At 39.4% G+C, this 14,738-nt stretch overlaps 1 protein-coding gene across 1 annotated transcript in view; it reads left to right on the forward strand.

Annotated features, from left to right (window-relative positions):
- MYO16 (myosin XVI) overlaps nucleotides 1-14,738 on the forward strand; it is a 575,469-nt gene that overhangs the window by 40,282 nt on the left and 520,449 nt on the right. The gene's annotated exons all lie outside the window — the stretch shown is intronic.

Raw genomic sequence — 14,738 nt, forward strand, 5'->3', positions numbered from 1 at the left:
TGCACTTTCCACACACATATCTCAGAACTTGAAGTAAAATTAAAAATAAAATAAAAATAATTCATGTGAGAGAGAAAATCTGGTGACACTAGAGTAAGAGAAGGCAATTGATGGAGCAAGCCTGTGTACATGCATAATGTGATGAGTTCAGCTGCCCACTGGAAGGGCTTGGCTTCAGCTGGGATCACCTCTAGCAGTCATTCTGAATCCTGGCTGTATAACAGAATCACTGGGAAGATTTTATTTTTTAATTTCCATGTCTAGGACCTGCCCATAAAGATGCTGACGTAATCAGTCTTATGTGGCACCGGGATGGTTTTTAATGGTGCCTAGGAGACTATGGTGTACAGAGAGAGCTGAGAACTTCTAATCTAGGGAATGGCAGATGTGGTATGAACCTGTGGTTATTCTCCTCCTGGTTTTGACACTAATCAATGAAAGAACCATGGCCCTTGGCTAACAGTGAGGGTGTGGAAGATGAACTGAAAGTAAAGCAAAGAAGTGAACATGCAAGTATGGGAGAACAAATGGACCAAGGCAAATACTGTATATTTTTAAATGGGACCTATAGAAAAAAAGATATAAAAAATAAGAACAACAAAGAAGGATCAAATATGATTCAAGAGTTTCAGTAATGGTTTGGCATGGACTCACTGCTCCTTTGTCCTTATTCTTAGAACATGAAGAATTTCCCATCCTGAAACTTCCTATAGTTTCTAGAATACATCTGTCCTTGATTTGCCTTCCCAGAAATTATTTCACATGTATATATGGATGCCATTTTGGTGGAATATAATATAATCTTATCAATAGGGAGTCAATATTTGTTACATAATTAAAATCTGTTGATAACCACAGATGCCTGGCAAGGATTTCTTAATATGTATTTTTAAGTGTAATAAATGGATAAGTGTATTATGTATAGCAGTTTGTATTATGAATATTGGTATAGAGACACTAAAATCTAAGCAAGCAGTCAGATCTGATTTTTCAATTCAAAAGAAGCAAAGAGTAATTTTTTATTTGAATTAATACATGATTAACTTTTAGTTGTGTTTTATTTTATTTAAAAAATTGCTTTTTTGTGTGTTTCTTTTTTGAATGGCAAAGGAGAGAAAGGACTGGATAGGAAAGTCTCACATTTTGCATGGTGTAATGATCATGTTATGGTGCTCAAAGTGATAGGAACAACAGGAAGCAGACAAACATAATCACCCACACACAAACATACACATGTGCACACACACAATGTGTTTTGCATGCTTTCTCTGTGTACACAGCAAACTGTATACACCCTTCCTATATGCTGTATTGTTAATGCCTTGTGAGAGGAATAACACAAAAATTTCTGAAGATATTGGAGGGAAATATCCTCAGCAAGGCAACCTATATAATTTCATCTCTTTTAGTGAATAGTTTCCATTACTAATGGAAGCAAAAGTGATGGACTATAGTGAAGGTCATCTTCAGCATCAAATGATGAAGAAATAGTTGACTCCTAGAACTCAGTGAAAGAGTCTGAATATGTAACAATTATTATAATTTCAAATGCATTCTTGCAATGTAAAAATTAAAATATTTGGCTCTAGAGGGTGTCTGTTCAGCTCAGTCTGCTATATCAAAATATCATTGACTAAACGGCTTACACAGCAGACATTTATTTCTCACAGTTCTGAAGACAGGGAAGTCCAAGATCAACGTACCCAGCTTGCTGACAGCCACCTTCTTGCTGTGTCCTCACATGGTGAAGAGGAAGCTCTGATTTCTCTTCTTTTAAGAGCACTAACCTTATCATGGGACTTCATCTCATAAACTCATCGAACCTAATTCCCTCCCAAAGGCTATAACTCCTAATACCATCACATGAGGGTTAGGGCTTCTACGTAGGATTTTTGAGGGAAAGGAACATTTAGTCTGTAATAGGGCATATTTATTTGGTACTTGGAGCTGACCCAAGTATAAAATAATGGATATACATGTATTACTTCCCTTGAGTTTCTCATCTACCTTGGAAATACCCTTGTGAGTACTCATGTACCTCACTGTGCTAGGGGAAAAATATGAATTTCTTACAATTTAAGAAATTTGGATTGCAAATGAAAGTAATCTCTTTAGAAACAGTATAACGTCTCTAGCATATGTATTACTTCTCCCAAAAATGCATATAAGAAAAAGTTTTCACTTCATAGTGGTGATATTTGTATTTATCTTTAAGCTATTGAAATAGTCAAATGCACTTGTTTATGCAATTGAGAAAGTAAAAAAAAAATTGCCATAAGAAAAAAGTTTCCATTTAAATTACTGTTTAAACTTGCAGATTGTGTATTTGTATGAATAATTTTATCTCTTATTTCCAAGTACTTTTATTGGCTGGCTGAGTATAAGGAATCAAATATACTTTTTCAAAGGACAACATGTCTGTGGTTTTTTTTATGTTAAGGTTTGTAGTATGTCATTTAAAAGTAATTTAGGATTTTTTTTTGCTTTATAAATGTTGTATTTTTTTGTCAGTGTAAATTTAGCGTCTTCGATGTTTTTATTGTTCTCTTCTGGGAGTTGGTGATATTTCAGTGTGCAATTTGTCATTTTAATATGCTGCATCAATCTAAAATGTGTTCAACAACTCTTTTTCCCTCTAAAAAGAAAACTGTCCTAAATTTTCTTTTCAGGCTGTTAATTCAACTCTATTTGAGTTACACCACATGAAACAAAAGGGAAGTCTGAAGGAGAGAGAGATAGAGAAATAGAGTGAGTGGGTGACTTAAAAATCAGAGAGGAAGTACATAGGGAAAATTTAAGAAGAAATGTGAATTCCCCTATTGGAATTGCCACTCCCAAATATTGCTTCATACTAATTAGTCCACAATGTGTTTCCATTAAAAGTAATTGCTGATGTTATTATCTGGTGCCTTGCAGGTGTGTTCTGTACTCTCTGAGCTTTACATGCCTTGACTTACTCCTTTCAATAACATATGTAGTAGGACATATGCTATTGAAAGTAGGTAGGACAGGCACCCCACTTGGTGGGTGAAGCAATGGAGTCTTTGAAGAAGAAACTGCTACCTCAGGGCTTCCTGAGTTGAGAGACCATGTTTTTATAGACAACATCGTACTGCGAACTGATTTATGTGATATAGTTAGAGAAACTTTTATCTTCACAGGTTGATTTACATTCCTTGCCATTTGAAATTCTTTCTTCCTTCTTTCTAGTGGAGCTCTCTGCCTGCTGTCAAGGGAATGTCCAAAGGCCAGGAGAAGTATTCTTTATGCTTTGGGGTTTTCCATCTTCTTTCCCTGATCAATCCCTCCCCGTTCTTCTTCCTTTTTTTTTTTTTCAAAAGCAATGCTATTTATTTACTACTTAATATGCCAAATGTTTACTAAGGGCCTGTTTCAGTCCAGTCACACAAAGAACTTGTAAGCATATTTACAGAACTATAATATCATACTTTATTTATATCTCCATTTTATCACAAAATTCTAAGTAATCTATTAGGAAAATTGAAAAATATCAAAATATAGCACTGGGATACCTCTGTTTTCTTCTCCTACTCCTCAGATCCTTGTACCAGCTTCCTTGGTTGGTTACCTCTTCTATTGATCTCAGACCCTGATTCTAACTCTCTTTCTACCTATCTTCCCTGGAAGATCTCATTTTCCCCCATTGCATCCACCTCACCCACTCTAATTATCCTAAATCTGTATCCAGACCTTTTTCCTGAGTTCCAGTCTTAACTTTTCTGGTGATGTTGCCTTTATTAATTGTCATGTTCAAAGCTGAACATATCCACCCTCATCTTCTTCCCAAACCAAAACTTCCTCTGTGATTCTCCATTGATGTTGCCATCACTCCCCTCGTCTTCCAGGACAGAAACCTTGAAGTCACTTTGATTTTTGGTGCAATTTTGTAAAGTATTGATGGCTTTACCTCTTCTGAATAATCTACAGGAAATATCAACTGTCTGCATGTCATTCAGAGCCCTCTAAATAGATGCCTAAAATATGTCGATGATCAATATACGTTGGATGATGTATTCATTGATAGGCTGGACATCTCTTCATTTAGAAGTTCGTAGGTAAATCATTAGGACCAAGCTTTCTCTCCCCTATGTACCCCATTCCCAAAAGTGTAGGCTGAGGTCAAAGAACAAATTTCATATATGCCTTAAGTGTTTTATACATAAAAAAGTGAAATAAGACTGCTCATTTAATTGTGATTTTTTAGTCCAGCTGTTTCCTTGTATTTACTAGATTGTCTCAGAAGTTAAAATTCTACAGTAGTTGGTTATCAAGTAAGCTTATTTAAAAAAAAAATTATCTCCTAGTATCTAGGGTATAAAGATAGAAGGAGCCTGTTATAATTTTCACAACTAGCATTTACTGAGTGCTGTTTTTATGAGTGTGACCCATCTGGGCTGGCACTGCTTCCACAGGGGTGGTGATGGCGTTTTATTGGATGCAGCTTTACCCTCTCTCCCTGACCTCTCACAACCAGCTACATAAATTGGCACTTTGAAAATGTAACGCTCGATAAGCGGATTTAAGCTGACACCTCAGAAATTGAAATCAGAACCCTGACACCTTTAGAATCCGTCAAATCTACTAGGAACATGACCAAGCCTGGATTCATATATGCATTTTTAAATGAACATTACTGGATGCGATGTATGTGAAGTACTCTGCAAGGATGACTATTTCTCCAACTCAAAATTAGGAGTATATTTGACATGGAATATATGTAGACTCTCCCCAAAAGAGTCAGATTTAACCACTACGAATGTCTCCTATATTAGATACTTCGGGTTGTAGAGCAAATATAAAACATCAGCCTGTCCTAAGGAAGAAATGGGGAGGCAACATTCCCAGCGAAAAAGCATTGACAACACGGTGCCGTCTGCATCTTCCCTGTTCCAGAGTGGCACCAAGCCTCACAGAGAGAGGGAAGTGGCAGCTTCATCAGCGTCACTCCCATTTCATTAACTGCTCAATAGGATGGGAACATACCACCCTCTGAATGTGAAGCTGTGGATTCATCCTTTCCTCTAACTTAGCACAGGAGGGGAAGGATGCAGGAAGAAGTAGCTCAGATAAGATGTTTGCCGGGGCAGCTACGAGGTACAAAAGAATGACTTCTGGATTTTAGACAAAAAGGGTGAGTTTTCCAACTCCACATACATACCTACATCAGAGATTTATATGGTTAAATATGTAGAGTGCAGGCACATGCTGACTGTAGCCCTCCCGGGCAGGTTAGAATTTCACATAGATACATTCAGTGCGTTATGATGCCTTCAATTAATAGGTAACAGCTGCTAGGTAATTAAAGGTGCCCATTTCCAAATCAGATATAAAATTACAAAAGGTTGCAAATTAATTACATTTAAATTCTGAAGGATTCTGTGTGAAGTGAATGTATGGCTTAATATTTCATGAACACAAATTCATATTTCTGAGAAGTATTATTTTAATTGTCTGCTATATAGTCACAACTTTCATAGGTGTTGTGAGAATAATTGAAAAAAGAGGAAAAAAATATATCTAGATGGAAAGATGCACCATTCATTAAAAGGGAGTTGCTGTGGGCATTCACTGGGGTGAGGTAGGATGACATGAATCTGAAACCGTGCTCTCTTCAACATTTTATGAGTTTGGTAGGAAGAGAGAAAGGGACTTTTTGGCTGTAATCAATAGCGTGAGGGCAGCGATGGAGCCAGAGGAAAGCAGATTTCTGATATGAGAACATCATAATAGAAGCAGCACTACTTAGGTTTAGCATCAAGGGTCTAACTCTGGAGTTCAGTCTCCGGGTTGATCTGTACTCTGATACTTAAGAGCTGTCTGTCCCCAGCCAGGGCACTTTCTGCACCTCATATTTCTGCAAATAAGGTTATGAGGTAAGTGGTCATGAAGGTTAGTTGGTTAGATAATACATGCAAATACCTGCAAATGGAATCTGCCATGTATTGCCACATGCATAATAAATGTTAGCTACTATTATGATTTGAATTAAGAGATATTATCAGAGTAGTAAAGTGGCTAAATAATGACATTGTTATATAATCAGTGATCGTCACTGTGAGTGTAAATTATAGGAATAACAACATAGCTTTAGGAATGTTTCAGGCAATCATATTTTAAATTATAATAAAATGGAAAAAGGCTGAAGATAGACACTTAAGCTAAGGGCACTGATGTAGACAAGATAATGAGAAACAGGAATTTGATAGCACCTTTGGAAATGTATTAAAAGGGAAAAATTTACATTATTAAGGAGCACTGAGCAATATTTTTATTCATTGTTTTCTGCTAATGTGTGATTATATGTACGCGCGTGTGTGTGTGTGTGCGCGCGTGCGCCAGCCATCTCTCTAAACACTTTATACATATTGTCTCATTTAATATGAAAATAATCCTATAAGGCACTGTACTGGGTTAAAAATTTATGTCTACTGAGAACTTATATGATGTTATTTGGAAATGGAGTATTTGCAGATGTAATCAAGTTCAGATAAGACATCTGGATCAGGGTGGGTCCTCATCCAGGGACTTGTGTCCATTGAAAAGAAGGGGAGAATGTGGGCACTCACAGAGGGAGGACAGTGGGAGAATATGGACCAAAGCCCATGTGGAGTGAGTGACACTGCTGCAAGTCATGGGACAAACCTCAGCAGCCCCAGAAGCCAGAGGAGAGGCGTGCTTGATTTCTCTGGTAGTCCCAGGGTCAGCAGTTCCCAGAATGGGAAATGTACTTGCTTTCTGCTGTGTCTACTGTGTCTTTGCTCCAGGGATTCCCCAACCTGTCCGGAGCACCCTTCCTGCATTCCTTGCAGATGTACCTCTCCTCTCCCCTGAGGAGCCCTCCCCAACATTCTCAGGTGAAACACACAAAGCCCTTCCCCTGCAGCATTGCCAACACGAATTCCTTGATGTGTAGTCTCTTGTTTGCGAGCCCATATCTTTCACTAAAATGTGTGTTATGCAAAGAAGGGGATCAGGATTCCTTCTTCATTCATTCATTCATTCATGTAGCAAATGTTTATTGAATCCTTGTCATCTTCCATGTACTGTTCTAAGTGCTGGGGATGTGCAGAAGGAGGAGGGGATTCAGGGAAGAAAGAAAAGCTTGAGCAAAGGAACAGTGAGAAAGAATTTTTTTTCCTGCCCTAATGAACTTCATAATATTTCTATCTCTATTCTTAGCACAGAGACCATGTGTGAGTCAGAGTTCTCCAGAGAACTAGAACTAATAAGGTGCACATGCATGAGTGTGTGTGTGTGTGTATAAATGCATATATATATATATATATATACAGGTATATATATATACAGGTATATATACAGTGTATACATATATATTCAGGTATATGTGTGTATATGTAGGTACAGATACATATATACATATATGCACCTATGTATATATGATATATATGTATATATACTTACATATACCTGTGTGTATTTATACATGTACATATATATTTATTTTAACCCAGTATTTTTGTATATTTTAGGGAAGGGGGAAGGAAGGAATGAATAATGGGCTCTGCTCTTTATAATTAAAAAATTGTCTCCCGATTTTGTAGTGTCACTTCCTCTGTGTCAATTTCTTGCACCACACAAAATTATTTCTTAGAGCTGCTCCCTTCTCATAAGCCAGATGTCTAATAAGGATTAATGGCAGAACATGAAATCTGTCATTTCTGTCTCTTCACCGTCAAGTTTTGATTAAATTGAAACTGAAAAAAAGCAAACATTTTAGTTAGCTGAATGAATGCTACAGCTCAGGTCTCCGATCCATCAAGTTTTAGACAGTATTGCCGTAGCTAGTATAAACCTAGAGTTCTCTGATTTATTGTGCTCACAACAGTCTATGAGAAAGAAGAAGAAATGACTGGTAATTTTCATAGGAAAAAGGCACAATCTGTCAGCAGCCCGGACTGCTGCTTAGTGTACAAGTGCAGCTGGAAAACAGTCTGTAGATGATCGCCGCCTCTGACAGTGCCACCACAGTACACACAGAAGTAAAATGTTCTACAGGGAAGATGTCGATGTGCCATTTATAAGATCAGAGAAATCACTTACTGAGTGCAAGAATGGACAGAACGGAATATATTTTCTGGGTTTTTTTCTGAGCCTTTTCAATACACAGAGAATTTCTAAAACCGGACATGCATAAACACTGCTTCATAAAGCAGCATTTGCAAACAGTGTGAAAACTGCCCCGCTGGAGTGAATGCCTCTGACCTTTTCAAGATCATTATGTTTTCAGCCTTTCATGATCCGCAGAACAGAATCATATCCACAGAAGGGGAAAAGAATTTTAATGTTTCCCAAAGTAGAAAGAAAAGAAAACCAAGCCACCTCCCCTTCATTTCAGTTTCCCTCATAACCAACACGCCTCAGAAGGTGTCTGTCCTCATGAGTTCGACATTCTCTCTTCCATTGTCTCTTGAAAACACCCCTACCAGGCTTTTCCCCGGTGATTCCACCAAACCTGCCTGTAGCAACATCTCCTCGTTGGCAGGCTCAGAGGGTACATTTTTAGTCCTTGTCATATTCATCTGCAAGCATCATTGACTCCATTATTTCTTCCTTTTCCACCGACTTCTTTCACTCTGTTTTCTTCAGTTGACTTTCCTTGGTTTTTCATCTGCTTCACTGATCCTTCCTTCTCAGTCTCCCATGCAGGTTACTCTTCACCTCTGCAAATTCTAGAGATGGTACCTGTATTGGTTTGCTAGGGCTGATGTAACAAAATGCCACAGGCCCAGTGGCTTAAACAATAGCAATTCATGATCTCAAAGAGCTGCAGGCTGGGAAGTCCAAGGCTGGGGGTCTGGCAAGTTTGATGTCTGGTGAGGGTCTGCTTTCCAGTTCATCGATGGCAGCTTCTCACTAGGTACTCACAGGATGGAAAGGGCAAGGGAGCATTCTGTGGTCTCTTTTATAAAAGCATGAATCCCATTGATGAGGATTCTACCCACACCAGGTAATCACCTCCCAGAGACCCCACCTCCTAGTACCATCACATTGGGAATTGGGCTTCAACATAAGAATATTTTCTTTAAATACCTCTAGCTTGCTCCTGCCTTGGGGTCTTTGTACTTGTTGACCCAGATTCTGCATGGATCACCATTTGCATCTGTCAGCTCTCCACTCAAATGTTGCCTAATCAGTGAGGCTTGTATTACTGACCTACATCAACCCAACCCTCTCACTGTCTCCACTCACCCGCTTCCTTCTTTTTCATTGCACTTATAACCTTGAAGCAAATTCTTTATTTCCTTGATTTTTTATTGTCTATCCCCTCCCAGTAGACTGTAGGTTTACATGAGTAAGAGCTTTCTTTGCTTAGTTTAGTACTGTTCCCTGGCTTCTAGAACAATGACTTGCACAAAGTAGGTGATCAATAATATTTGCTCAGTGAGCAAATAAGTAAAGGGAGCCTCTTCCTAAGCATCTTTATTATACGGGGACCCTCAGTCCCCGCTGTCATGACATGGTTGTGGCCACCATAATTTTGCATCTGGTTTATTGCAACTGCCCCTAAACTGATCACATTATCTTCAGTCTTGTCCTCCCTTAGATCCATTCTTCTCTCTCTAAAGAAGATAATCCTAAATGTACTGTTCTTGGTTCTGCAAAATAATATAATAATAAATAAACAAATAAAAATAAATAAAAAATCTGGTAATAATGCTTAGTTTCCAAACTTCTCTTCAAGAGAGTAGTCCTTGTTGATCTTTAATCTTTCCAGAATGATTGTTGACATAACCAGACTTCACCCTTCCCATTTCACACCCAGCCCACCTCTCACACCAGCACTTCCCATTGTACCTAGGCTCATTCAGCTCCTCAAGCCTCTTCTGCCATCCCCTATCTAGAACTTTGTATGTTCTAGTCCCAATTCTTGCAGCTCTTTCTGTGTGGATAATCCCCATTCATCACTTAGATCCCAGTTTCTGTCTGAGCTCTGAACCTAGAGCACTTCTTCAGAGAAGGCTTTGCTGCCTCCCAGGTTGGTCCCACAGTGCCTGGAGCTGCTCCCATCCCAGCGGATGTCACAGAGTGTATCAGGGCATTGAACATTTGCTTCATTGGATCCAGAACTCACAGCGGGCTCCATGAGAGCAGGGCCTGGCTCTTATCCAAGTGGCTGGATCCCAGTGCCTGGCGAGTGTAGTTGCTCACATATTACAGATATTTCAATTACTGCCCATGTTATTTTTTGCATATTTGTTTTGCAAATTAACATAAGATGTCAATTTCTAGATAGCTAGCAACGGTTTCTACAATGCAAAAAAAAAAAAACACCAATGAGTTTTTTCCATTCATCTTATTGAATATCAGATTGCCAGCTGTCTAGTCTATTATTTGCCCACATATCCAAGGTGTCTGGATTTACCTTTCCAAAACTCTATAATGCAGGCTTTGCATAGAGTTTGGCATGTTTTAAAAATCATCCACATAGAGAAGCAAAATTAGCTCTATGAGCACAATCAAGAATGCCACTTTTTAAAACACCTTGAGGCACTTTTTAATCCATAGCGTATGTTTCTAGTTATTATACACACGTGGAGAAATTGGTCTTACTACTATGCCATAGGACAAGGACGCATAAGGTTGGTAAGAACCCAAGTTTCTTCATTGCATATCTCCTCTCACCATTGTGGACCCCCAGTGGATCCAGCCTACAGATGGGGAGATGAGGGAGTGCATGGGAGAGGTTCAGGGCTTTATTAGGACCCCAGATTTCATGCATGAACAATGGTGTTATAGCTTATATTTTGCATTTGCGTAGTGACTTCTTATACATATATAGTGATTTTATTAAAATCTCAATGGCTATTAACAAATTCTTGCCAATATGATTTTTGAGTCAAACATGTTAAATGTCCTTCTCATGGTCTTGGTCTCTTTCACGGGATCATATCCAAACTTTATTTTTCCAGAGTCTGGTCACTGCTCTAAAATTTCCTCTTGCATTTTTAATCAAAAACCATGCAGGCATGTAAAACCATTTATGTCTAACGTGAATGTGTTTTTCCACACACCCACTCTTCCTTCCGCACAAAAATATGCTTCTCTTTCCCAGATGTGTGTGTGTCAATAATATGGCCATTTTTTTCTAGAAACTTCAGTCTGAAATCTAATAGTTATATTTGATATTCTCTGTGTAAACTGACCATGAGTCTTTCACATCTCCCTTCCAGACTCCACTAAGGAGTTTCAGTAAAAGGCTAGGTGGGAACTGAACAATGAGAACTCATGGACACAGGAAGGGGAGCATCACACTCCTCCGGGGACTGTTGTGGGGAGGGGGGAGGGGGGAGGGGGGAGGGACAGCATTAGGAGATATACCTAATGCTAAATGACGAGTTAGTGGGTGCAGCAAAACAACATGGCAATGGATACATATGTAACAAACCTGCACATTGTGCACATGTACCCTAAAACCTAAAGCATAATAAAAAAAAATTCCAAAAAAAAAAGGCTTTGCCCTTCACCCTGCATGTGACTTTGTGCCTGAAGTGATGTTTCTAACTTTTACATCATCCTTCTCCATCGCCTACTCTTCACTTCCAATGTTGTTTCAGCTCTCATTCATTCATTCGTTTGCCAAATATGTTTTCTGTGGCATATATGTGCCCAGAATTGTGTTGTATGTGGGAGGTTGTACTGGGCCAAGGCAGGTGAGGTTCTTGATTCGTGGAGCTTATGGTCCAGAATAAACACCCATCCCATTGGTCTTGTTTTCTCATCTTCCTCATCTTTCTTTTTTTTCATCAAGAAAGTGAACATGTGCTCCTTGTTATTACTCTGCTAGTAGCACTGTTCCACAGCTATGGGGGGGTAAATAAAGAGAGACAGAGCCAGAATTTTTTTCTCTCCTAAGAGATTTCTAAAGCCATCCATGTTTCTCTTTTATGTTTCTCTCTAAGTCTTGAATGGAATGGTAGAAATGCAGTTAGGCATTTGACCTCAGAGACTCCTTATCCCTATAACTACATTGGTATTCATGGTCCTCCGCAATCTTATTATTCCAATATGACTTTCCATTTCTCTATGTTATACTCCATAAACAGTGGTGCCCCAAGACTGTTCCCAGGACAGCGGCATCCTCCTCATCTGAGAACTTGTTAGAAATGTAAATGATCAGGCCCCACACAGACCTGCTAAATCAGAAACTGGAGGGTGGGGCCAGGAATCTGTTTCAGTAACTCCCACCACGCTCCAATTTGAGTTAGATTCTAGTGGTTTTCAACTTGACATATTTGCTAAATTACTCTTGGATACCACTGATATTATCTGTTCAGGGGATAGACATGCTAAAAATTGTGCAGTCTATGGTACAATGCTAAACAAAAAATGCTTGCCCCATTCCAAATGCCTCAGTCATCTCTGTTGAGAAACACGATGAACACGATCTAATAGGGACCTTGCCATTCCTTGAATACAGTGGTTGATTTTCTGCCTATTGTGAGCAGTGCAATGTCAGAGATAACAAGAGGCCCAGGTTTGTGTCTTCCCACAATGTCAGGCTTTTATTGACGTTACTTCAATCACGGGCTGCATGGAATTCCCAAGGAGACAATTCTCGGTGGTGCTTCCCATTCACTCATAGTCAGAGCCGCGGGCACACAGGCTCAAGCCACTCCACACATCAATCAAGATTGCAAACCATATATACTAGTATATTTAATCAATAGATAAATGCTATAGATTAAATATTCCACAACAAACAAAGTGACATTTAACATCAAGGGGAAAGAAAAAGGGTTAAGGACCCAGTCCAGGGAGAGAGATATAGACAAAAAGAATATCCTGGTCTGGCCTGGGCAGACCATGAGTCGTGCATGGAAGGGTCAGTGATGTGGGCAGAGCCTTCGGTGGTAGATTCTGGGTGCTTATCACGAGGGACAGTAAGATAGTGTCTGTTAAGAGGCTGTTTTGAGCTGCTGAAGTCTGTCTCTTTTTATGGGCGAGAGTCTTCTGGTTAGGACTGATAGTGGAAGAATGTGCTTGGTCATGTCTTTATCTGGCTGGATGCATCTTTATTGATCAGGCAAAATATCTGATCCCTGCTGGCAACGTGCCTTATGAAATGTAAGGTAGAGTCTTTTTCTAAGATGGAGCCACTTACGTCGAGGGTGCTGTATAAATGGCCTCTGTGTGTTTCCTCTTTCTGTTTCTCATCCTTACCCCCATCTCAAAATATCTAAATTCTATTCATCTTAATGCCTGAATTAAATAGTACCTCCTTCAGAAATCTCCCCTGGTTTCCTCAGCTGAAAGAGTTATATTTCTCTTCTGTACACCCACAGGCGTTTTATCTGTGGATCTATAATTCACTTATTTATACAATTATGATTCAATTCTCGACATAAGTGCCTTATCCTTCCCACTTTAAGCAACTCAGATGTGAGATTATGTCCTCAATCATTTACAATCTCCAAGCAGAGTTGCTGGCTTGTGATAGGCTCACAGGAGAAGCTTTCCTTTCCTTCCTTCCTCCTGTTCTATAGTACTTTGACCACAGACAGTAAGAATTACTGATTCATTTAGCAATTTGCCAAAAAAAAAAAAAAAAAAAGAAAGAAAAAAAATACCCAAACCTTATAGTCCATGACCTAACTCTCATGGGAAGCATTTACAAGCAGGAAATCTGTGTCTGATAAATGAGCCACTTTATGCAGAATTGGCGTGTGATCTAAGAAGCTGTAACTGGGCTAAGCACTGCTGCGTGATTGTGGAAGCCATTTTTGAATACCCTAGGGCAACATAGATTTGACAACTGCCTCTGTTTCCTTCTCAATTGAAAATTATTCTATAAAGAAAAAGAATTACCTTCTTGTTCTAATAAAAATAAAGATCACAAACACAATTTTACATCCCATTTGAATCGTAGAAAGATAAGGTTTAGCGTTAAGCCTGAGAATCCGGGGCCCTGGTGTATGTCCCATGAACTTCTTTTTTGAGTGGGACAGATGATAGGAAGAAACATGTTTTATGCCTCTGGCGATTCTGGAGAAGTAAGATGTGTTGCCTTCTTTTTGTTTTTAGAAACAGAGTCTTGCTCTGTCGCCAGGCTGGAGTGCAGTGGCGCGATCTCGGCTCACAGCAACCTCCGCCTCCCGGGTTTAAGCGATTATCCTGCCTCAGCCTCCTGAGTAGCTGGGATTACAGGCACGCACCACCACACCCAGCTAATTTTTGTAATTTTAGTAGAGACGGGGTTTCATCATGTTGGCCAAGATGGCCTCGAGCTCCTTATGAACTGCCCACCTGTGCTGGGATTACAGGCGTGAGCCACAGCGCCTTGTCAGATGTGTTGCCTTCTTAGATGCCACAGGAGGGGTGTGCAGGCTGGATTCCAAGCAGGGGCAACTCCTAGGGCATTCTCTTCTCTTTTCATCTTATGAAATTATTTCAAGCATGAAAGGTGTGTTTTGGCTTGTGTCTCCTTTTGGCAAGCCTGGGTTAGTTTGGATTCACTGAGAAGTGAACACCAAGGGGAGGTTAGATATACAAGAGATTTGTGAGGGCAACACCAGCAAGAGGAAAGGGGGTATGTGTTATTGTGATAGAATAAGATATATATCTCTTATTGTGTGTGTATATATCTATATCTATGTCTATTTGTGGATCTGTGGATCTGTATATATATTTGATCTCTGCCCTTAGTTTCTGACACAGAGTTCCTACCTGAGGCAGCGTTCCTAATCCCTTGGAATTTC

Source organism: Nomascus leucogenys, chromosome 5, assembly GCF_006542625.1.
Source record: "Nomascus leucogenys isolate Asia chromosome 5, Asia_NLE_v1, whole genome shotgun sequence".
In the NCBI taxonomy this organism is placed as follows: Eukaryota; Metazoa; Chordata; class Mammalia; order Primates; family Hylobatidae; genus Nomascus; species Nomascus leucogenys.